The sequence below is a fragment of the Canis aureus genome, chromosome 22 (genome assembly GCF_053574225.1).
Source record: "Canis aureus isolate CA01 chromosome 22, VMU_Caureus_v.1.0, whole genome shotgun sequence".
Lineage (NCBI taxonomy): Eukaryota > Metazoa > Chordata > Mammalia > Carnivora > Canidae > Canis > Canis aureus.
The window spans coordinates 12895177-12918285 of NC_135632.1; the positions used below are offsets into that span (position 1 = coordinate 12895177).

At 36.2% G+C, this 23109-nt stretch overlaps 1 long non-coding RNA gene across 1 annotated transcript in view; it reads right to left on the bottom strand.

The window, feature by feature from the left end:
* Positions 1-12162: 12162 nt before the first annotated feature.
* The window catches only part of LOC144294303 (uncharacterized), a 50535-nt gene continuing 39588 nt past the window's right edge, over positions 12163-23109 (bottom strand). The window contains exon 2 of the long non-coding RNA XR_013361724.1: positions 12163-12522. This is a non-coding gene — a long non-coding RNA (uncharacterized LOC144294303). The remainder of the gene's footprint in view (positions 12523-23109) is intronic.

The window sequence follows — 23109 nt, forward strand, 5'->3', positions numbered from 1 at the left end:
CCTTCTGCCTGTGTCTCTGACTCTCTCTCTCTCTCTCTTTCTCTCTCTCTCTCATGAATAAATAAATAATATCTTTTTAAAAAATGAGATCACAGATACAGTGAACACATTGGTGGTTGTCAGAGGTAGGCAGGTGGGGATGGGCAAAATGGGTGAAGGGGGTCAAAAGTTGCAAACTTCTATTTATAAAACAAATGTCATGGGATGCAATATACAGCATGGTGACTATAGTTAATAATATTGTTTTTGAAAGCTGCTAAGAGAGACAATATTAATAGTTCTCATTACAAGAAAAAAATTATAACTATGTGAGATAATAGTTGTTCATTATCATTGTGGTGATAATCTCACAATATATACAAATATGGAATCATTATGTTGTAAGCAAAACTAATACAATGCTATATGTCAACTATATCTCAATAAAATAAATAAAATTCTAAAATTAAACAAGTAAATAAATAAATGGGTTATCTTAGAAATAACTCTATTTTTTCCCCAGTAGCTGACAGTATGAGCAAATATTCAAAGTTAATTTGATTACTCCTATTTCCTGGCTATATCTAGTCCCATTTCCTCCTATTGATCTGGCCTACAACATCTTATAAAACTTGATTGGTCTCATGATGCTCACTAGACTGTGGGAACAGATAACATGATGGTCTTTTCCTGTGAAAGGGAAGGGTATTCTGACAGACTTTTTAAAGCCAAAACCTCCTCTCACATTGCAACATTTGGCCATCCTCCTCTGTGTCTGGCTCTCTCTTACTCATAACCCGTACATACCATGATAAGCAATAGGCTTATTATATGGACAAAGCTTGCATACTAATATGACCTTCACCAGGAAGCTGGAGATGTGTGTTTTTGTGATCTTGTTCATACACTATTGTGATAAAAAGCAGATGATTCATTCCCAAAAGTGAGTCTGCAGCTAGATGTCCAGGAATCATTTAGGGAAGTTTGTATTAAATAAACTTCTGTATAGCATCCCCTCAAAATTACAATTTGTAGATTTGAGTTAGGGTCTAACACAGTGATTTGTTTTTTTTTCTTTCAACTTTCTGGGTTATTTTGATCTGCAGACCAACTTGGAGATCATCCATTTATAGAATCCACCAAAATCCTGAAAAGGCTTCTGAGGATCCAGGCTCTCCTGATGTGTTGGAATCAATGGTATTCCTTGGAATTTCTCACAAGATTAAAATCAAAATTAAATTACCTCTATATACTCTAGGAAGAAAATTAAAGCCAAACATTTTGAGACAAAAGGGAACAGGTTATCACTTCTGACTCTGCTTAACAATTAAAAAATGTCATGTGTTAGAGGGATCCATAAAAGTCTAATCTAGAAGGAAACAGAAGACCTAATAGATAAGAGAAGCATAATTAGAATCCAATTTCTTAAAAAGGGAACCCAGTCCAATTCCAACCAAATATCCCATTTTAAATCTTCCTCAACAATATATTTGAAAATATTTTACAAAATGCAACATGTTCTTCCATAAAGCCCATTTATTTCATAAAAAGAACTAAGGATGTGAGAGATGGTTTCATCCTTAAAGTCATCCAAGGAAGAAGTAGCCTGAGAAATTTTTAACTCAATATTCTACAAATGGGTGAATAGAATAACTTCTGGCAATGCAACATGGACTTTGGGTCTTCACAGTGATTACTTCTCCTTCTTTCCTTCTTTCCTTCCCTCCTTGCTTCCTTTCTTCCTTCCTTCTTTCCTTTTTTCTTTCTTTCCTTCCCCCCTCATTCTCTTCCTTCCTCTCCTTCTTCAACTACCAAAGTAATGCATACTTAATGATTCAAACAAGTATATATGCTGAAAAAGGGAGAATTTCTCCCATTTCCTTACCTCATCTTCCCTTGAAGGTAATCAGGTAATATTTAGAGTCTACTTAGAATCTTTCTATATGGGATCCCTGGGTGGCGCAGCGGTTTGGCGCCTGCCTTTGGCCCAGGGCGCGATCCTGCAGACCCGGGATCGAATCCCACGTCGGGCTCCCGGTGCATGGAGCCTGCTTCTCCCTCTGCCTGTGTCTCTGCACCTCTCTCTCTCTCTCTGTGGCTATCATAAATAAATAAAAATTAAAAAAAAAAAAAACAAAGAATCTTTCTATATTATGTTAAGCCAAGCTGCTATAACAAAATACCATAGACCAAATACCTTAAACAATAGATATTTATTTCTCACAGTTCTGAAGTCTGGGAAGTCTGAGATCAGGGTATCACTATGGTTGGGTTCTGGTGAGATCTCTTTCCCTGTTTTGCAGATGGCTGACTGCTCACTTGTCCTCACATGGCAGAGAGAATGAGCTCTGCTCTCTTTCTCTTCTCATAGGGACATTAATTGATCATGACCACCCTCAGAACATCATCTAAATGTAACTACCTCCCAAAAGCCCAACCTTCAGATACTATCACATTAGAGATTAAGGCTTTAACATATGAATTTTGGGAAAATACATTCAGTCTATAACATACATCTTCTATTCATTTATACATGTAAATAAGTATATATTGTTTTTATTTAAAAATAGGAATATGCTGTACATACCCTTCTAAAGTAGCTTAAAAAATTTAAATATATATAATGGACACCTTTCCATGTCAGTTCTTATAGATTTATGTCACATTGTTAAATAGCTATGTGATATTCCACAGTATGGCATTTCCAAAATATGTTTAATCATTTGCCTATTGACTGAATTTAAATGGCTTTCTATTTCTGTCCATTACAAATAATCTTGCAATTAACATATATGACCTTATTAGTATGTGACAATATTTTATAAAATAGAATAGAGTCCTAGAAAAGAGATGAAGAGGTGGTGAGCAGTCCTAGGAAGCATGCATTTAAGTTTCAGATGGACACTGCCTAATGGTCCTCAGCACACCATCCCATTTTCATTCTCACCCAGAAGCCCTTCTGTTCATATCCTTGTACCAACAATCTTTTATACTTAAAACATATATCCCATTATATGACATAATTAATGTAAATATTCAAAAATAGTATTTTTATAATAAAATTGAGATAAAGATTTAATCCATAATGCATCATGCTTGTCAATATGTTGCTTTATGATTAACCACAATGATTTTGTGCTAAATGCCTTTCTGTGCATATGAGTTCTTACAAGACTATCACACGACACCACACAAACTACTAAAAATTGTAACTCTCAAAATGCTAGGACACATTTGGTATAATGAGAAAGTTAAGAAGAGCTGGATGTTACCAGCTGGGTCCCTGGATTTCAGGATCGGCAGCAAAGAACACAAAAACATGAGTACCTTCACCTATACCTCACATCTCGCAGCCAGGGGAGGCAATATACCAAATTTATTCTGACGGCAAAAAATGTCACTTGGTGGATAAAATTGAGAAAAAATATTAGCCTGAAGGAACATCTGCTGCCATCACAATGAAATACTGGCGCATAGACCATTTTAAGTTGACTCAACACCTACAACAATGAAACTAATATACAGACAGAAGGCCCAGTAACTGCCTCTATGTACCTGTGCTCTTTTTTGCTCCTTGCTAAAATCCTTAGTTCAAATTATTCTTTTCCTAGGTTTTTATTTAAATTCCAGTTAGTTAACATACAATGTAATATTAGTTTCAGGTATACAATATAGTGATTCAACACTTCCTTACATACATTGTCTGGTGCTCATCACATGTGTACTCCTTAATCCCCATCACCTCTTAAACCAATCCCTCTCAACCACCTCCCCTTTGGTAATCATTAGTTTGTTATCTATTAAAAAAAAAAAAAGAAAAAAAAAACATGAACAAGAGCAAGAAAAAGAAGAATTTTGGGCTTAATAAAATAAAACTAAAGAAAATCATAAAAAAAATCCTTAGCCCAGACCTGTGAATCACTGGAATTGCTGCAAAAATTGCCAAAATAACCTCTGAGAAGCAGATGGTTACGAAGGCTTCTGTCCAGATGCCAGAACCCCATATGCTTGCCAATCTGTGTTTCCAGCATGCACCATTATACTTAAAATTATATTTTTCCTTTTCCTGCCATGTTCGCTCTACCATAATTAACAAGGTTCTAATACTTTTCCAGGAAACTAGAAACATCACAGCCTGTTCACCTTCCTTTTAGAAATAGAAAGGTGAAAAGCAAGCGTTAGATGCCCCAAGCTTTCAACATAATCTGCGGCTCAACTATTTGGGACTCGTGTTGTCTTCATGAAGACTTTTTATAGTTTTTTATTTCAGCTGTACTATTGTCTCCCCAGGGCCTTCCAAGGATCTCAGTACTGAGAGGGCCACTCTGATTCCTTTCCAAGTTGACTAGCAAGCAAACACATGAAAAACCCCAATAGTTTCTGGAAAGAAACTCTTCACAGGTCTTCTGTTGTCTTTTTTTCCAGAAATATGAGGGAAGATGGTAAGGAAGCAGTTTTTCAGGACGATAGTAGGATTTCTCGAGCCAGCAATACCAATGAATAGACTCCATATACCATGACACCAGAACCTTTGGCACCAACCCAGAAGCTAAACTTCTAGATACCAACAACATAAGCACTTTGATCAGCACCTAAGGTTACACACTACAGGGAAAATTAAAATATTTGCCAAATCCAGTATTTGGCCCTTTGGAGAGTTCAGAGAAACACCATTGTTCAAAGGTCAGTCTTTCCAATGATCAGTTTCTCTATTGACTTGTTTATTTGGTTCTGGACTAGACTGCTCACCCCCTCCAGGGTCTGGCACTAATGAACATGGAAAATGTCCAAAATTCCACAAGTTGTCTATTTCTGTAATAGTCAATTTGGCATATTTACATGGTGTTCCATTGTAGGGCTTTGAAGCTACCAATCATTATACACAGCATTCTCTCACATTTTCTATTTTCCCTCTAACCTGTGTACCATAACTGTGATATTGGAAAGGAAATACCCTTAAACATTCGACCTTTTAACCAAAAAGAAGCTTAAATTCCTTTTACTGAGTATTTTGGAGTTGTAGAACTGAATGTTGATTTCATTAGTAAATCTATAAAAAAGGTGGGTTTTTTTTGTTTTTGTTTTTGTTTTTTTTTTTTGTCTCCTGTAAGGAGGCATGATGTTCCAGAAAATTTTCGATTACATTGCAATGTATAAATCTGAATCAGCAATTTTAAAATAAGCATTATGCACTTTAATCACATTTTAATGATTAAACCTTGGAAGTGATGCTGATAAAGTCAAAATAACTTTTGAAGGTGTTTTTCTTGCCTCCAGCTATCTGGATACCTGACAGGAAGGAAATAAAAAAAAAAGAGAGAGTAAAAAGAAAATGGTGTTCTAACCATGAAAAAAAAGTGGGTTTAGGGGTTCTGTTTAATAATTGAATTAGGGCGGATCCCTGGGTGGCGCAGCGGTTTAGTGCCTGCCTTTGGCCCAGGGCGCGATCCTGGAGACCCGCGATCGAATCCCACGTCGGGCTCCCGGTGCATGGAGCCTGCTTCTCCCTCTGCCTATGTCTCTCTCTCTCTCTCTCTCTCTCACTCACTCTCTCTGTGTGTGTGACTATCATAAATAAATAAAAAATAAATAAATAAAGAATGTATGTTTAAAAAGAAATAATTGAATTAGGGCTAATAACCACAATGGGAAGATCTAGTTACAAAGAGCAACATTTGGACATGTTTCAGCATGCAGGACACTATGTTTTCATTTACTTTATGAAAAGCCAACATTAAGGATAAAAAATTAATAACAAAGACAGGAACACATAATTTCTGTACATTTACACACCCTTCATCCCACTGTCCCATCATCTTATGTTTAGTTCTGCTTGGACCACTAAAAAAAGAAGAAAGATAAGTTTGGAAAGAGTTTCCTCATCAGAAAACTGAAACTAAAATTCAGGGGGATTACGTGCAAACACTGAAATCCTAGAACATTTTGTTCTCAGCATTTCTTCCTTAGGAAAGAGGCAGCAACTGCAGAAATATAAATGATAAAAAATGTTTACTTTTGAAAGGTAACAATATGTGTTAAAGGTAAAGCCTTCTTAAAACACTGCATTTAGGAGTGCTTGGGTGGCTCAATCAGTTAGATGACTATTGATTTCCGCCTAGATCATGATCTCAGGGTCTTTGAGATCAAGCCCCAAGACAGCCCCAAGTGTGGTTCCAAGCTCAGCAGGGCATCTGTTTAAGAATCCCTCTCTCCCTCTCTTTCTGCTCCTCCCCTCACTCGCACTCACTCATTCTCTCTCTCTCAAATAAGTAAATATTTTTTGAAAATTGCATTAAACATACTGGCTTTCTATAAAAACTAACAAAGGGCTAAAATGAGTCCAAGCATGAATAATCTAAAACAAATTGGAATGGATAGATAATATGCTTCCTTTGGAGACTGGTGTTTTATTTATGAAAAATTTTTCATTCATTTTGCTATGAACTTCCTAATGATATTTGTAATTTTGGTCATAAACTTAAGGCTACAACTGCTCTAAAATTTTGCATTTTATGAAGCACACTGCCCGTGCTTCTGGGCCTTTGTACATGTTAGTTCTTCTGTGGAGAATTTTACTCTATATAATCCCTGCCAGACAGAAGATTGACTAACAATGACATTTCTCATTCAGATGGAATGGAAGAGAACCCAAATAGTGATGTAGGTATAAGATAATTTTTTTATATTATAAAGATGGTAATTCAAATCAGTAGGTTGTTTAGTCCATAACTGGTATTTTTAAATTTGCTAATTACTTGGAAAATTAATAAATGTAGACCCCTGCCTTAAAACTAGATTCCAGAGGTTCAATGGTATGAATAAAGAACAAAATTATATCATAAAAATATTAGAACATGGTTTAGGGAAATAATTTTTATAATAGGCATGTACATGAGGAAATTCAAGGAAAAAAGCAAATAATTAATAAACATATGAGAAGACAAACTCAGTAATAATCAGTTAAATATAAATTGAAATACCTAATCTATACTAGCTTTCAGTTATTATAATAATCTTACTAATAAATGAGGAAATAAAAAAATCATCTCAAATGTTGTGTGTGAAATTCTAAATTGGTATGAGGACTTTAAAGGGCAATTAGACAATAACTTAAAATTCTGAATATGAATACATATTAACCCAAAGCTTTTAGTTTTGGAGAATCTATCTTATAAAAATACTCCTATATATCTATAAAGGCACACATGCACACACATACATTAATTATAATATCTTTTGTTATGGCAACAAAATGAAGACAATAAAAGTCCACCAACAGGAGGTTGGTTAAATCAATTAGAATTCAAATATACAACAACAACAACAACAAAATGGGACCACTATTAAAATGAATGAAGTACATCTGTATCTACCTAGTTGGAAAAATGTCCCAAAATACACTTTTAAGCCATAGAGAATGTTTCAGAACAATATACACTAAATCTTTATATATACAAACACAAAATGTATGGTTTGAATGTTTTATAGGTACACTTACAGCTGTTATAATTATATATGTATGCTTCAACCTGCATAAGTGCCATGTCCTTTTGTCCTTTCTTGATCCCCCTATGAATATGATCCTCACCTCTTCACTTAATTCCATACCTTATACATACACCTATAATTCCGCTACAATCACACCCTATAGTTTCTGATCAAATAACAATCAAATTTTTTTTCAAAAAAAAAAAGTTTTTCAGTGGGTATAGGGTGCTGAACTTTCAGAAATATATGCTAATTTACCACACTATAAATATCAAATCCATGTTGGAAATTTAAAAAATCAGAGACAATATCCCAACAAATAGTTGGATTCTTGAATGTTTGCCTAAACAGTCTCCATATGATACAAGAGGTAGGATAATGGACCACAGCATGCCCATGGGCATGGCACTCCACACCCCATAGAAAGCAGACAGATTCCTGGGAGGAGAGTGGGGGAAATCTCCCCTCTAGGAAGCCTGCCCTTTGTAATGGTCCCTGACTTTTAAATAGCTAGTCAAGGGTGGGCAGGTAAGAGCCAGAGAAGAAGAAAGAGTGTGAACACTTTCCTCACTCCCTCCAGCACCCTCAGCAAGGAACAGTGGGCAGTTCAAAGAGATGTTCCACAGCTATTCGCCTAACATCTGCTCCCATCAACTCAGTTGCCAGGCAAGATTTTACAGACATTAGGATTATGCTAGTGGCTATAAATCTAAAGATCTGCTTGGTTTGAGGAGGACTGACTAGAAAGTATATAGTATGAGGGAAAGAAAAGCAAATATGTTGAGTCAATCCAGAGTAACCATTCACATATACCTTACATTTTTAAATAGCACCAGTCTCATATATTAGAACATCTCAATGCTGAAACATCTCTGTAAAAGGACAGAATTAGGCAAGATATATGATGTCTTTAAGATTTCCTACAAATTTTCCTTTCCTATCTCTCTGTAAAAGCCAATGATGGGTCACTCACCTCCACCTAAGAAAACTACTGTAATATTAAAGCCTCAGAGGGGCTCCTGGGTGACTCAGTTAGGTGCCTTTGGCTTGGGTCATGGTTTCGTGGTCCTGGGATCAAGCCCCATGTGAGACTCCCTGCTAGGTGGGGAGTCTGCGTCTCCCTCTCCCTCTTTCCTTCCTACCCCCCTTGTGCTCTCCACTCTTTTTTGTGCTCTCTCAATGAATAAATAAATTTGTTTAAAATTAAAAATTTTTTAAAAGCCTTAGTGATTTTCCCCCAACTTCCAATCTGCTTCTAACCATTCATTTCCAACTTTAAGCTTAAAATCGCTAATATATTTAGAAGTTTAACAGAATGCAAATCAATACAGCATAAAATTATATTTTATAGATGATAGATATTATAAAAACATGTATATTTTGGTTATAAGTGATTCATTTTTTTGTTGGTAGATGAAACCCAATGTGAAAATAATTGCAGAGAGCATCTTACAGTGATGTTATAAAATGTTAAGGTCATTTTTTTCTGATGAATTACACAGAAAAAGTAAAAATTCTAGCCAAAGTGCAAACTGGAATAAAGCAAAGAAATCTTGTCTTAAAGTCAGAGGGATCTTCTAATGTAATGGTTCTCATAACGTGACCCCAGAAAGCAGTATCAGCAGTATCGACATCTCCTGGGAACTTGTTAGAAACGCTGAAGGTGGGGCCCAACAATATGGATTTAATGAGCCCTCTAGGTGATTCTGATGCTCACTCAAGTTTGAGAACCACTGTACTCATGTTTATGGTTTTTTAGGCACTGATAAGCTCAGCTAGGGGTAAAATTGACTATTTGTGTTTGGTTGAGTTGGCTTACTGGGCTTATTCAGTGTCTAAGAGGGAATCATTGGTCATTATAAATACATATATTTTTAAATGAGCAAGTATTTGAATATGAACAACTGCAACAGTGGAATATGTAGTCTAACTTTTTTCTGATTTATAAATGCTTAAATTTGAAGACATAAAACTATGACAATTGAATACATTGATTTCTAGTTAACAAATTATTTTTATTGAAAAAATATGTGGTAATTGGGCTTATCCCAGTATATTTCAATAGCCATATCTAAATGAAAAACTAGACAATATCTGTTCTCATTATAAAAGAAGGCTATTGGTAATATGTCTCTTCCTTGAATTCAACTCTACTTCTACAGCTCTTTCTTGCTATCAGAGTAAATGGATGATTATCTTTCTTGATATCCTCAAATTATTAACAGTCCTTTGTGGAGCGTACATTAAATTTATGACACAGATTAAAACCCAGTACTTTCTTATTACAAGTATGTTGGGGGAATTCTTCTTCCTATACAGCTTAGTGTGAGTTTTTCAAGTCTCTAAATGGTCTAAACCTCGGATGGATTTTATATAAAACCATGGTATAAAGTCAATGCTCACATTTCTTTCTCAAGTAGTTCAAAGGTTAATCAATAAGATGAAAGGCATAAAAATGTACATGTAAATTATTAGTATTTGCCATTGAGTCTAACTAAATTTGAAATCACAAATACCCCAGGCAATATTGTAATCTTGATTATGAAAGAAATAAGTTGTATTCTATTAACTCCAAATACTTTGATAGAAACACTAATTATATTGTAACTTAATTGAAATGGTCAGAAGTTCAGATGATTATATAGGGAAGCAAATAAAAGCAATAAATTAACAAACGCTTTATAGAATTACTACAGTGTTTAGGACACGATTAAAGTGATTTTATTCTTATTTCTGATTTGTCTTACATCCTTGCATTAATATTCCTAAAATGAAGGTTAAGTAATTGGACATTCCCATAGCTCTCTCTATTTTAACTTGCTGTTCATTTTGTCTCTTCAGTTTAGTCTTTTAACATAATATATATAAAATAAGCCATAAATATTACAAGCTATGGGTTAAAGTCTCCATTTGATTTCTGTACGTGTTATGTTCCTTTAGATTCAATTAATCTTAATTTTCATATTCAAAATCAAATAACTCGGTGATCCCTGGGTGGCTCAGCAGTTTAGCGCCTGCCTTTAGCCCAGGGCATGATCCTGGAGTCCTGGGATCGAGTCTCGCATTAGGCTTCGTGCTCAGAGTCTGCTCCTCCCTCTTCCTGTGTCTCTGCCTCTCTCTCTCTGTGTGTCTCTCATGAATAAATAAATAAAATCTTTTTTAAAAATCAAATAACTCAAAAAAAAAATCAAATAACTCAGCAATTATAATTAAAATTTTCTTTCAGCTGGGGTGCCTCGGTGGCTCAGTCAGTTAAGCAACCGACTTTTGATTTTGGCTAAAGTTATGATCTCAGGATTGTGAGATAGAACCCCACATTGGGATCTATACTGGGCATGGATCCAGCTTATAATTTTCTCTTTCCCTCTGCCCCACCCCCACTCTTTAAAAAGAAAAAATCTTTCACCTAATATCTCAATTTAAAATGCCAAACCATGGGTGCCTGGGTGGCTCAATCAATTAAGCATTTGCCTTCAGCTCAGGTCATAATCCTAGAGTCCTGGGATCGAGCCCCACATTGGATTTCCTACTTAATGGGGAGTTTGCTTCTCCCTCTCCCCCAAGTGCTCATTTTCTCTCTCTCAAACAAATAAATCTAAAAAAAAAAATAAAATGTCAAACCAAAAGTAATATTTATCTTTAGGGAAACATGACATGTTACAATGTTTTACATGATGTGGATTACATAGAGACTTGAATTCCACAAGCCCTAAGTGAAAAAAAAAATATCTGCCACCATATGAATATACATCTTAATTTTGAGGCAGGGGGTGATAAATAACTTCAAAATATTATTTAATGTCTATCTTCTAAGCTTTAGTACACCTCTGACTCTTTCTCATTCAGCAAAGCCAGTGCTGAGAATAGGTGGCAGTAAAAAAGAAAGGCTGCCTTTGCAGTTTGTTTCTACTCTTGGCTCCTCCTTGCCCTGAGCCTGACATAAGTTGCAGTTGTCACCAGCAGCTCAGGTAACAGACAGAAACCCCAGCCTGTTCTGAGACCTTGCCAAGAGCAGCAATTGTTTAGCACCAGTGGGTGCAGGAGTACGCCTGGCACCTCCATGGGAGCATTCTGAGCTGAAAGAGAAACCTCTATTAATGGTGCATACTAATGATCTTTACATTTTAATTAGAAATGCTTGAGTTAAGATCACTCGCTGAAACCTTAATGAGCAAAGGAAGGCTTACTACCTCTTGCTCCTCTGCTTTTCAACTGCAAGAAAAAGCAATAAGCTGACCTGAATCAGGTCAGAGCAAATATCAAGAAAACTCATTAGAAATCTGTGATTTAGTCCAAGCTGGAAATACCAGATATTTCCACTTCAAAGCCAGGAAAACATAAGGTTAGCAAAGGGAATAGTCCACAGAGGTCTCTCTCTCTGTTTCCATTCACTTGCACGCGCATACATTTTTGACTTTGCCATATCCAATCCTTTCAATATGCAGAAACCAAAGCCACATGCTTAAATCAATGTCTAGAGGCTCCATCAAGTTTGAATATTTTCCTAAGCAGTTTGAAGGTTTTTGTTTCCTTTGTCTAAAAGCACCAAGTTTATGCTAAATAAACTCAAATTTATTCCTTAGCTATTGAAATAACAAAAAAGGGTAGATTTAATACTTTGGAAAATATTTTTGGAAAATTTCCTTTAAACTGAAGACTAACAGGCCCCCTTTGAAAATGGAGACAAGACATAGGCAGTTTTAAAAGATGATTTTATTGGGGAAGAAAGTTCTATGAGGTTCTGCTTTCCTAATGCCAATGACTTCTAAAGCACCATCATCACCATGGAAGCTATTGAACACTTGGTAAAAAGCTCTCAAATGTGGAGAAGAAAGTATCAGCTCTCGGCTCCATACCAGGAAATGGCTTTGAGCTTCTCCACCAATAGAAATAAATGCATGATGAGCAGCATCTCTTAACTATTCCACTTCTGTACAATTTTAACCCAGATGTTGCCTCAACTTTTATTCCTCAAATTTGTGGAGGAGAGTTTCCTGAAGTGAAGTTTCCAGACATTTAGGGGTCAATCAAGTAGTCTTCAGCTAAACATGAAAGCTTTAGAAGAAAAAGCAAAGGGACAATTATGTTAACAAGCATTTCATAAACTTGTGATGTGAAACAATTTGATTTTCACAGAAATCTTATTACATGTAAAATCATCATCTTATGAAAATTTGTCATAGGCACCATAAGTGTGTTTATCAATTCTTCTTGCTTATTTTTCGGTTAACAGAATACATTTTTGTTTCTGCTGGTGAATCATTCCACTATTTGTGGTATATTTTTTCTAATCACGAATTTAATATTTTCTATTTTAAATATCATGCTGAGTTAATGCCCTTATTTGAAAATTTGGATCAATGACTCAAAAAGGGTTCAATGATGCATGAAAGTAATGATGACAATAATAATAATTTCTATATCTCAGAAGGTCATTCAAATAAAGAGAAAATGGAACTCCATGGCAAATAGAGATTATGAGTTAGTATGTATTCGAATCTGCTTTTGTGATGATTTTCTATAAGCAGATGAAAGGAGACGTGAATAACTGAAAATGGATATTTTAGGGAAACAACAAAGGTATTGGATCCTAGTCCAATTCTATTTTCTATTTTGAAACTTTTTCCCAAATAATGACATAAACCCACAGAAGTTTCATTTCTAAAAATAGCAAAGTGATTTCTTATGAAAACAACTTGACTTAACACAATACAAATATTTAACAATGCTTTTCAACATAAAGTTAATTTTGTCATCTGGCCAAAAGGGACCAAACTAGAGTGGCATCATTCACCTTCCCATAAGCCTAGATCTTTTTGTTCTAACAATAGTGTAAGTCTCTTAAACCATTAATAGTCTTAAACACTTGCTCATTAAATTCTTGATTTTCTATTTTAGATTATTGCATCATTTACATATAATGATTTTTGCCTCTGCCTTTCCAATAGTTCTCATTTCCAATAGTTCTCATTTCTACTTTTTTTTTTTAAAGATTTTATTTATTTATTCATAGAGACACAGAGAGAGAGAGAGAGAGGCAGAGACACAGGCAGAGGGAGAAGCAGGCTCCACGCAGGGAGCCCGATGTGGGACTCGATCCTGGGTCTCCAGGATCACACCTCAGGTTGCAGGTGGCACTAAACCACTGTGCCACTGGGGCTGCCCTACTTTTTTTTTTTTTTAATTCAAACGTATTGCTTGGGCTTAGTTCTTGAGTACAGTGTTGAAAAGCTGCAGTAGTAAGATCTTCATCTTATTCCTAAGAAAGCTTCAAAATTACACCATTTTCTGTGATGTTTGCTATAGTTAGCCCATGTTACCTGTTAACACATTAAGAAGCTTCCCTTCTTCAGAGGTGCCTGGGTGGCTCAGTCAGTTAAGTGCCTCCCTTTTGCACGGGTTATGATCTCAGGGTCCTGGGATCCAGCCCAGTGTTGGGCTCTCTGCTCAACGGGGAGTCTGCTTCTCCCTCTCCCTCTGCCCCTTACCCCACTGCTTGCATCTCTCTCTCAAATAAATAAATAAAATCTTTTTAAAAAAGAAACTTCCCTTCTTTTCCAAGTAAAGAGTTTTTAGTATTAATTGGTGTTAGATTTTATTAAATGTTTTTACAGGGCATCGATTGAAATCATTATATGGTTTTTTCCCCTTAATTTGTTTCTATGTAGAATTGCATTAAATTTCCTGATGAAAAATCTGAATTAAGTTATAACCCCTACCTACTCATACCTTCAATACTCTGCTGCAATTTCCTTGCTAATAACTTATTTGAATTTTTGCATCTTTATTTATAATTAAAATATACTAGAAGTTTACCCTTTTTTGTATTAAAATCATACTGTTTTGATATCACTCTAAAGCTAGCTTTGGAAGGTTGATTAGATAGCTTTCCACCTTTTTTTAAAATTTATGATAGTCACAGAGAGAGAGAGAGAGGCAGAGACATAGGCAAAGGGAGAAGCAGGCTCCGTGCACTGGGAGCCCTATGTGGGATTCGATCCCGGGTCTCCAGGATCGCGCCCTGGGCCAAAGGCAGGCGCTAGACAGCTGCGACACCCAGGGTTCCCAGCTTTCCACCTTTTTAAATCATCTGGAAGAATTTCTAAAACATGAGAATTAGTTATTCCTTAAAATTTTTATAAAACAGTAAACCATCTGGCATCAGTTTTTCCTTTGAGAGAAATTCCTGACTACGTTTCCAATTTCTTCTACAGTTATTTATTGCTGATTTTAAATTTTCTACCTATTTTTGAATCATTGCTGTTAATTTACATTCTCTTAGAAAAATAATAGCAATTTTATTGGCACAAATCTGTAAATAGTATTTTGTTCAATTTTGTTCGTCTTCACAGTTCCAGTTAATAGCCCTATATCTTATATTCTATCACTATTTTAGTATTCATGTTATTCCCCTTTGATCAAACTTAGCAAATATTTATCAATTTTGCCATCTATCGCTATTATTGATCAATAAGATTTTTATTCCATATATACTTCAAATTTTATGTGTATTAATTCTTTCTCATTATTTATTTCTTTATTCATCTCATATATAAGAATTGGGGCATAATTTCAATTTGATAATGCTATTCACTTAGATCACCTGATTAACATGGGATCTACCATGTTTCTCTAAAGTAAAACTTCTTCCTGTTTTATGAGAAGGTACTATGAAGCCATTTAAGTACCCTGTTTCTTATCAAGCTTTTAGTCCATTCATTTAATTGTATTATTATGGACTCATGATTTCCTATTTTATATGGGCTATAATCTACTAATTGTTTTGATACTCAAATTGAACTTTGTTTAGCCAATGGGAACCCCTCCGAGAAAGCTTTTATTTTTTTGTGTGTTATAAGATGACAGGCTTATCAAACTTCCCGCCTCAGGCCTAAAAGCAGCATTTCTCAAAGACCCCTGAATTCTTTCTGTGGAGAATGGTTGCTCCAGGGTACTCTCAGCAAACAGACCTAGGGAATATGTATACACAACACATTCATAGACACACACACACACACACACACACACACACACACACATATCAATATTCAGTGAGTTTATAAATATATAACTATATTTATTTTTAGTTATCTATCTTCTTCAATCTATACTGAGAGTCATAAATTCACACCAACAGTGAAAATCCAATCTACAGGGTCCATTCTAGTTTTCTCTCTTGCTATGTTTGTAATGCCTTTTCAACCATGGGGAACTGACTCCCATTATCTTTAATATATGCGTTTATTTAATTATTTCTTCTTTAGTATAGCTAATGTTCCATCTCTGCCACCACCCATTCCCTTTCTAGAGACTCAAACTGAGCCTGGATATTCTCTTCACCCCAACTGGGTCCTCACTTCCCATGCCGGCCACTCCACATACCACACACACACACACACACACACCCTCAGCTTGCTTGGACTCTGACACCCTACAAAAGGCTAGCCATCCACATGGATTTTTCAGGTTCTGAATAACCATGAGGGGCTACCCTTATATGTAGAATCTCTTCTTACCCTGTGAGACCCCTGACCCAGCCCACTCTGGACCACCATGGCTCCCCATTACTATTGACACCGACACCTTTATCAACCTCATCTGAATTATTAAGGAAGGAAAGGGAAACAGGAAAAAAACCTTCATTCTATCCTACATTGATATTTCTTAAATATTATTAAAAACTCAAGAAAAGTTTTTACAAGGATAAGTATTTATTCATATAGCTCAATCAACAAACATTTATGGAACACCTGTTTTGTGCTCAACTCAGGTAATGAGAAAGAAATATGAAAAGGTTCTTGTCATATAGCTACTTGAAATTAGATTGGAAACTGAATAAGGAACAGAATAATAAAGGTTCATTATATTTTCTATAACAACAGGAACACAAAAAGGAAAATATATAACTATTAGATTCTCAAATTGTTATAATACATAGTTTGCTTTGAGGTAACCTTTTCACACCTGATGTCTACGCCTTTTCTTCCAATTGCATGGAAGCTCACTTAGCACCAAGCTTTTTATTAATGCTTCAAAATGGATGGTGGTAAGTTTCACTCTGTTAAATTACTGGAGCAGACACTATTATTATTTTAGTAGTACTGTCATCAGAACTAAAGCATAATAAAGTCACAATACAATGCAAAAAATCATGACTTAAAAAATAAAAGAAGAAAAGAAATATATTGCAGAGTAATTCTTAAAATGTGCTTGCTGTAGGTTGGTCTGACTCAGAAATGCAATTTATATTTTAATCATTTCCATAAAGGTCTACATTTCATTTTAGAAGTATAAAGCCAAAAAGCATAGCTCCCTGTTCTGGCTGAGAGGATGGAGGTTGTGATTGTGGACACATGCAGTCCTCTACAGGAGGATTAAAAAACAGAACAGGTACCCGCAGGGAGAGGAAAAGGTGAGGAGCCAAAGGAAACAAAGGAAAAGAACAGTCTGCTGGGCAGCCCTGAGGAGTGGACAGAAAAAGGAAGTAGCTGCTGCCAATTGCTACTGTCACCACAGCTATCATCATTTTTGATGGTTCAAAGAGAATTGCGGTCACTGTGTCTTAGTCTACATGGATTTTTTTTTTTTTAAAGAGTGATTACAGTGGCTAAGCATATAACGTCATAGCTGAAGGCCAAATACTGACTAATGTCCACAGCAAGACATGACAACTGTTATGAAAATCATTAATTGTTGTCCTCAGATACTGCTTCTGTCAAGGTAAGTGTGCAGAAATGATCATAGAAGCAATTATTCATGCTTTTCTATTTTACAAGTATGTTTGAACATTACTCCCTTGCTTTCTACAGGAGTGAGTGAGACTCAGTATTTTTTTTTTTTTTGAGAGGGGATAAGGGCAGAGGGAGAGGGTGAAGGCAGGTGCTAAACCACTGAGCCACCCAGGCGTCCCAAGGGCACAGCTTTAATTAAGGTACAAAATATTTCCCCAAAAATATATCCTTCAAAGAGGAACTGAAAGCTGATTCCTGAATGCTCTGGTTGTCCTTCCTTGTAATGGACAAAAGCTCCCATCTGGTCTTCACTTACTGCAAATGTGTTCAGTCTTACATTCATTATATGAGATCTTTATAAATGCTGCCTCTACTAAAAGCCTTTCTCTGAAAGCCTACCTGGTAGTCAACCTCTAGGACTCCATCTCTTTTGCCTAATTTTTTCTGTTAGGTAGATACTCACCCAGGCTGGATTTATGTGATCCTCCCTCCTGTGAGTTTACATTAGGACTCAGGGACTCTCATCACTTACCTGATGACCCTGAATTTTTAAGAATCTCTAACTGTAGGGACTGAGGCAACATGCTTCATGTTTGTATTTGTAGTTTTTACATGAAGAAGCAAAGAAAAGTGATCTAAATGTGATTTGAAGGTGAAGCAGACAGGCATGCAGAAACAGGACCTCTGTCTCTCACGTTTCCATTCTGGAGCCTTCCAGGGGGTGAAATTCCACCAATTCCTATTTATTTATTTATTTATTTATTTATTTATTTATTTATTTATTTTTAATTTTTTAATAAATTTATTTTTTATTAGTGTTCAATTTACCAACATACAGAATAACACCCAGTGCTCATCTCATCAAGTGCCCCCCTCAGTGCCTGTCACCCATTCACCCCCACCCCCTGCCCTCCTCCCCTTCCACCTCCCCTAATTCGTTTCCCAGAGTTAGGAGTCTTTATGTTCTGTCTCCCTTTCTGATATTTCCCACACATTTCTTCTCCCTTCCCTTATATTCCTTTTTTATATTCCCTTATATTCCACTCTTATTTATATTCCCCAAATGAATGAAAACATATAATGTTTGTCCTTCTCCAATTGACTTACTTCACTCAGCGTAATACCCTCCAGTTCCATCCACGTTGAAGCAAATGTCCACCAATTCCTTGTAAACAACCCCCACCTTCATCCTGCCTTATATTTAATCTGACTAGAACTAGACAGAGTTGAGGAACCTTTTTGTTCCATGCATTTATTTGTCAGTGGTTTACAAGTCTAACCTCTCACTCATTGACCTATTGTTCTCACTGGTGGCAGCATGTACATGGAACACCAGTGAGATTTGTTTATAGACCTACAGGTGGCTATCAAAGGCTCCCTGAGCACCTGATCACAGCCTCATTGCTCAGGGCCTCCTTTCCACTCAAATTTAATACCATCAGTCCTGGAGCAGGTGATCCAAGTAGTAGCACCCAAGACTGGGAAGTTCTAATCAGCAGCTTAGAGTATCTCTGTTCGAGGTACTTACTGGAGATTTCAATGTTTCTTTCCTACTCAGGTCCTGAAAAGTCCATCTAATTTTATTAAGGCTATGGAATATGCTAGTTAATTATGCTAATCATCGGATTGATTATGCTAATTACCTAGTTCCTCAAAGAAAAGCCTCAACAAACAAGTTTTAATTACGTCAGAAACACTGTGCACCGTGTTCCCTTAGAATGAATGTACAGGAGATTGCCTTAATGAAGCTAGCTTTTTAGCTTTCTTTTCCCCAACCCATTTTTATTATTTGGCTCTTATTGTTTCACTTTGCTTTTCATGCTTCTTTGTTGTTTTTTAGTTTGGTTTTTATTGTTTCATTACTGTTTGTTTTTTGTTGTTATGTTCAGTTTTATTTTATCTATACTTTTTTATGGTTGATGTCCTCAAATTACTCTTGAGTAAAATAATAAAAACATAATAGTGAAGTTAACTATGAGAGGAGAATACTGTTTTCAGATTCATCCTCTTTGCTGATGAAATGGCCAGAGATGTTGGAGGCACCATGAGATGAAGCATCATGCAGAAAAGAAGCTACTGGATTCTTTTTCCTGCAAGAGTAATGATACCATGTGCTGCCATGTGCTTGGGCCTCTTTCAGGAAATTTTATCCATGTGAATAATTAGTGAATTAGTGAACAATTACTCTCTACACAGGAAACAGAAGTGAAGAAGAAAAATTCCTTGAACTTGAGGAATTTAGTCAGTGATAAAGACATGAAGTTACCTAATAAGAACATAAGAAAGAATGAAATGAGCTCTAGGAGCAAGGCACATTTGCATGATAAGATAGTGAATAAGCAGCTGTGTCATGGACCGGACAAACAGGGAATGGTATTTAAATCTGGCCAGAAAGGAAGGATACGTTGAGAATGGAGGAAAAAAAACCCTTAAGGAAATCAAGACATCCCAGAACAAAGAGATATTCTGAGCAAAAAGGTACAAATGCCTAAAGATTCATCTTCTGTTTGAGAAAGAGTGAAAAGCCAATCAGGAAAATCTTAATTTTTTAGACTTTGTTAGAAGTGTAATCTGTTCAGAAAGCTATGTTAGGATATTTAGACTGAAGACATATCAGATCATGAATCCTTCACTCATAAGGCTAAGCTTTTGTCATTTCAAGGGCTTCTGAAATAAAAAATAATCTAAAGAGAAGGAATAAAATGAGGAAACTCAAGCTGCATTGGTGGGAAGACAAGTGAAGAAAATACACGATAGGCCTCAGGACTGAAACCTGCTGTTGCTGTTTTTGCTGTTGTTGGGATCCCAACATCAGTTCAATCACGACCTGAATAGCTTCATGTTCTACCAACTGGGCGAGTCAGCTGAAACCCACTTTTTAAATACATTCGTATCCCTTATAAATCTTGAGATCAAATGTCTCCAAGGTAACTGATCTCCTCCCCTCATATGCCAGATGACCAATGTATAGCTATAGTGGCATCACATTGGGATTCTTAATCTTTCTGGAGTCATATACCATCCGAGAGTATAACATAAATACATAGAACAGTCATCTCCTTTGATAAAGTAAGCATCCCTATTTTCACTAATAAGACAAATTTGTACATAAATACAGGATGGACATTTAATGTAATAAAATCACTCATTTTTCTGTTTAAAACACTTCATTTCTTATAAACTAGATATTAAAACTTTTTTATATCACATAGACATGGTTCTTAATTCAACACAAAACAAATTAACTAAAAACTAATTTATAGTTTGTGCCCCAGGAGCTACTTCCGTCTTTTTCCTGGAGGATATATATTTAGCACATCACATCTCGTGTCAGTGTATGGGTGACAATATGCTACAAGGAGACACATAACTAAAACTGTCAAAACTAAGCTACTGACAGCACATTTGTGTGACAGGACAAATCTAGGTTGACATACTGTGATAAGAAAGGCAACCCAGTCAAAGGGCCACAGGGCAGCTATTCTAACACCCAGTGGATGGTATCTGTCCAAAGCACAAGGCAGTTCTCACATGTTGAGATAAATCCGTAATTTTTAAAGGGAGTTTATGGGATGGCCTTACATTGCAATTTTTCACAAGTACTCATTTAGAGGATACCTTATAATGTTGGGTAAGGTAAGAAGTGGTGGAATGGGGAGGAGAGAGAATTCCACTGCCAAACAACTACGGAGGCTACATAATCAATTCGGTGCAAAGGCAATTGCTCTTCAGTCATCTCACACTGTCCTCCAAGGCCTTCTCTCTCACTGCAGTCACAGAAAGTATACAAATCTGCAAGGAAAATCTGTACATGCACAAGCAAGCTCAAGGAGTTTCGGTTTAGTTCTTATCATTTATTTTGTTTCTGGAAACTACAGTGAAACAACACATACGATCTATCTACTGGAAATCAGCCAGACTTTGGCCCCCCTCTTAGCACCTTCACTTGTACAGCTGCCTTTGATCTATCTTCATACAAAAAAAGAAAAAAAAATAAGTCAACAGGAAACTTCAGAGGAACTGATTACTAAAGGATTTGAAGGCAGATATAAAGATTTATCAGTTCTTGCAGAGAATTTGCGTAGTGACACATTTATGATGTGTCCTTACAGAGAAGAAACTCCTATCCAGCCAAGCAGAGATTGGAATAGGATTAAAAAACAACCTCATAACAGCGTCCTTTGAGGCGCACTGTTCTCTTGCCAGCTGGGCTGCTCCCTTCTCCTGTTGAGGAAGCAAACAACTGGGTGGCAGAGGTGCTTCTGGACTCGTGTCTAGGGCTGGACTAAAACAGATCAGGGAAGAGTGCTCTGCCCATTGTCAAGTGTATCAGCATCCCCCGGCTGTATGGGAATCCCCCGCCCATCATCCTGCACCTCAGAGACTCTCCAGGCATAAATAAAAAACATTCCACCCACAATCTATTATTTACAGACCTGGGGCTTCTCCAAGTTTATCAGTAGAGGCACCAGATGCTCCATTAACCCCCTTATCTCTGAGTTCTTCCATGGACAGTAAGGGAGCATTAAGTATATGATTACCACAGCAATTATCTGACAGTCAGACTTCCAGCCACTCAACTATTAAAAACAGCTCCTCCCTGTATTAAACAAGGAGAGGTCTCTGAATGACAAGGAAAGACTTATTTCCTTTCCATATGGGAGAGACAGTGGAGCTATTATAAATATTCATTTGACCAAAAAACTATTGATTTAATATTGTACCTAAAATGAAGGTTATCGATTGAATAAATTAGATTATGTTCATGCTAAGCGTTCCCATTCTACCCTAACAGAGGAGCACACATTAGAAATGGCAAAGGTTGATTGAAGCAGAACCAACTGACAAAGGAAGCAATGATACTTGAGAACAAGAAAGGAAAGAGGAAAAACACCCAAGCTTGGTAGATAAGAATGTAGGGCCCAGAACCAGACTTTCTGTGTTCAAATCTGTCTTTACCATTGGCTGCTTTATGAATTGAACCAGGTACTAAACTTCTCTGTGCCTCAGTTTCCTCAGTTATAAAGTAGGAATAGAAGTTCACACCTCATCTGGTTGTTTTGAATGAGTTTAAATGAGTTAATTCCTGTGAAGTGCATAGAACTGCATTTGGCCCAGAGAAAGTTCTTGGTAATTATTAGCTATTAGTAAAGATGGTATCAAGGAAACACAGGGTTAAGAGAATTTGAGTAAGAGCAAAGGATCTTACACATCACAATAAAGCCAAAGGGGATCTCTGTGTTAGAGTCTACAACAGACAGTAGTTGGTATTTATAATACAGCTCCTGAGTCTACAACAGTAGTTGGTATTTATAATACAGCTCCTGAGTACTTCTGTAAAAAAAAAAAAAAAAAAAAAAAAAAAAAAAAAAAAAAAGGTTCAAACTGTAATTAATATTCTATAGTCTGATTTTTTTTTATTTAAGGTTTAGAGAACATATTCCTGTGACATTAAGCATAAAATTCATCATATGGTCATGGGCATATCTTGTGCCAGTTTCCTATTATCAAGTTTTTTTCAATTTTTGATATTGATAGATGTAGTGAGAAGAAAAATATCAATTTGAAAAAAAATATATTACACAGGGCTATTTCTATATACCAGCAAAGATGGTTCTTTATTTAGGAAAATATTTGGAAAAGTTTCTTTGGATATGAAAAATAATAATCCATTAATGATCTGAAAGAAGAGGAAATTTCAAGAAGAAAGGTGACTGCCTTGCATAGTAAGGTGAAAGGAATTTTGTTTTTCTTTGGTTGCCAGGGGAGAGTAGATGGGGCTTGGGATTGAAGAGGCTCCACAGGGGAGAAGTGCTCTGGCTCCATGACTAGAATACATGAAGTGTGGTAGGGCTCTATTGAGGACCTACTGGCAAGAAATTTCCCAAGGTGCAGGATGATTTTCTAGTCA